The sequence below is a fragment of the Salvelinus sp. IW2-2015 genome, unplaced genomic scaffold (assembly GCF_002910315.2).
Source record: "Salvelinus sp. IW2-2015 unplaced genomic scaffold, ASM291031v2 Un_scaffold3761, whole genome shotgun sequence".
In the NCBI taxonomy this organism is placed as follows: domain Eukaryota; kingdom Metazoa; phylum Chordata; class Actinopteri; order Salmoniformes; family Salmonidae; genus Salvelinus; species Salvelinus sp. IW2-2015.
This window is the reverse complement of record NW_019945035.1, coordinates 9,625-12,408: the sequence shown is the minus strand read 5'-3', so window position 1 is coordinate 12,408 and position 2,784 is coordinate 9,625. Positions and strand designations below refer to the sequence as shown.

The 2,784-nt window shown below is 45.9% G+C and overlaps 1 pseudogene; it reads right to left on the bottom strand.

Annotated features, from left to right (window-relative positions):
- The window catches only part of LOC112076450 (leucine-rich repeat and fibronectin type-III domain-containing protein 4-like), a 35,449-nt pseudogene extending 32,806 nt beyond the window's left edge, over positions 1 to 2,643 (bottom strand).
- Positions 2,644 to 2,784: the final 141 nt, after the last annotated feature.

Sequence of the window (2,784 nt, the reverse complement as noted above, 5' to 3'; positions counted from 1 at the left end):
ACAGCTTTGGCACACTCTTGGCATTCTCTCAGTCAATAAAAGCTTTTCACTGTTCAGGAGGCGTTAGTGGCCACGTCACCGTGGAATGGTTGTATTTGCTTCGGGTGGGTATATTAAATCAAATTGATGTCGGCCTTGTTAAGACTAGTGATGTAAGATTTTGTGAAATAATGAGTACTTTTCCTTTGTAAATATAATCGTTTGAGCCAATGGGGGTTGTGTTGTGGACAACGATTGTATGGATTTGTGAGGAGTTGGTTTAGGGATCAATAGTTGAAGCAGATAATGCGACCCTTTAGAGTTTTCTGTGGGTATAGTTATTTAGCGCAAGTCCCTATTATGGCCTGAGACACAAGACTCAACATAAAGGTCAGTAGAGAATAAATCGATACAGTTCATAATATAAGCTGCATCCCCTTAGAACAGTGAAGTCCAGCCCGTCAATCTCTTCTGAGACACATTTCAGAAAGAGTTTTAATCTTTGAAGGGTCTTCTATCTAAGGGCAATGCTCCGCAAAAATCCATCATAGAGCGCTAAATCGCATGGAACTTTGCTGTCCTACAATTCAAGAACCCCCTCCGGTTAACAGCGGAATCTTGGTAGTGACGTTACAGAGGTCCATTGTTTCACCGTGAAGAGAGCACGTTGCACAATCCTATGATAGCTGCTACTGAGGATTGCATCGGATATTGTAACCTAATCTGACATCGTCCTCCGTCGGACGCCGGATACTCATAAGAAGATGGATCCTGCGTCCATCGAGACTGGGGATTCAGGTTTTTGGGCAAGAGTAGTATATATGCGCAGTATTCTTATTGGCTTTTTGTATTGGGTGTCTAGATGTGCCCGTCTCCTGATAAGCCTGACCCTGAGAATCCGGCCCGTACGCCTTTTGCCCCTTTTACGGGCGTCGCGCACAGGGTCGCCGGCTGGGATCAGAATCCATTGTATTGGTGGAAAGGGAAGGCAAAACACTGGATCCGTTTCGGGAAAGTCATATTCCTGGTAGGAACGATGATGAGTTGACGTTAATCGTATATTCAGTAGTTCCTCCCGACTGTATGTAATGAAACCTAAGATTACCTGGGGTACCGATGTAAGAAATAACACATAAAAAAGCAAAATACTGCATATTTTCCAAGGAACGCGAAGCGAGGCGGCCATCTCTTTCCGGCGCCGGATGTCAAATGAACGTATCCTCTGCAGCAGAGGTAACTCTGGGTCTTCCATTCCTGTGGTGGTCCTCATGAGAGCCAGTTCCATCATAGCGCTTGATGGTTTTTGCGACTGCCCTTGATAGAAACGTTCAAAGTTCTTGAAATGTTCCAGATTGCCTGACCTTCATGTCTTAAAGTAATGATGAACTGTCGTTTCTCTTTGCTTATTTGAGCTGTTCTTGCCATAATATGGACTTGGTCTTTTACCAAATAGGGCTATCTTCTGTATTCCACCCCTACCTTGTCACAACACAACTGATTGGCTCAAACGCATTAAGAAGGAAAGAAATTCCACAAATTCACTTTTAACAAGGCACACTTGTTAATAATTGAAATACATTCCAGTTGACTACCTCATGAAGCTGGTTGAGAGAATGCCAAGAGTGTGCAAAGCTGTCATCATGACAAAAGGTGGCTACTTTGAAGAATCTTAAATGTAAAATATATATTTTTTAATTTTGTTTAACACTTTTTTTGGTTACTAAATCATTCCATATGTGTTATTTCATAGTTTTGATGTCTTCACTATTATTCTAGAATGTAGAAAATAGTAAAAATAATGGAAAACCCGGAGTAGTTGTGTCCAAACTTTTGACTGGTACTGTAAGTCTCCTCACCATCTAAGGTTGTTGTAAGACAGGTCCAAGTCCTCCAACGTAAACAGCAAATCATTGAACGCTTCTGCCGATACCCTGGTCAGCTGGTTACCGTTGACGATGAGGTGCTGAATATTGACCAATCCCAACAGGTCCCTCGGTCCCAGCGTCGTCAAGCGGTTACCGTCCAAATGCAAACTCCGCAAGCTCTCCAGATCGGAGAACGTCATTGGTCGGATGGAGTGGATAGTGTTCCGGGATAGAGTCAGATCGACCAATCCGGTCATATTGGCGAAGTCAGCCCCGCCCACTTCCGTGATGTAGTTATCAGCCAATCGGAGCTCTACGGTTCGTCGATCGACATTCGGGGGAACGAATAGGAGGCCTTTATCTGCACAGAGCGTGCTCAGAGAGTCCGAAAGGTTCCGACAGACGCAGTGGAATGGACACACTGCGACCACGTCCCACGTCTCCCCTGCACCAATCAGAGACGGCAGCAGGCAGCAGCATGTGACCAATGTCAGCCAATGGAGAGCCGGGAAAGCCGGGGATGTGCCGGGGGTGGGGCAGGCACAGCGAATGAGATTGGAGGGAAGGCGAGGGATGGACAACCGAATGAGATGCGAGGAGAATGATCCAGGAAGGGACTGGGAGAGGGGTAGTAGTTCACAGGAGTTTAGAAGTGTGTTTGAAGGAGTGATGGAGGGATGGAGGGAAGAGAGGATGGAATGTTCTTCCCTTCTCTGTGGGTGTGTGTGGGTGTGGGGCGATGGGTGTCGTCTTCGGATTGGATGGGAAGGTGGGGGGTCTGGCATGGTAGTATGGAGAGTTATCCACAGACCTAGAGAGAGAGAGAGAGAGAGAGAGAAAGAAAGAGAGAGAGAGAGGTACATAGAGAGAGAGAGAAGAGAAAGAGAGATGAGGAAGATAGAGATGAGGAGAGAGAGGTAGAGAATGAGAGAGAGAGAGA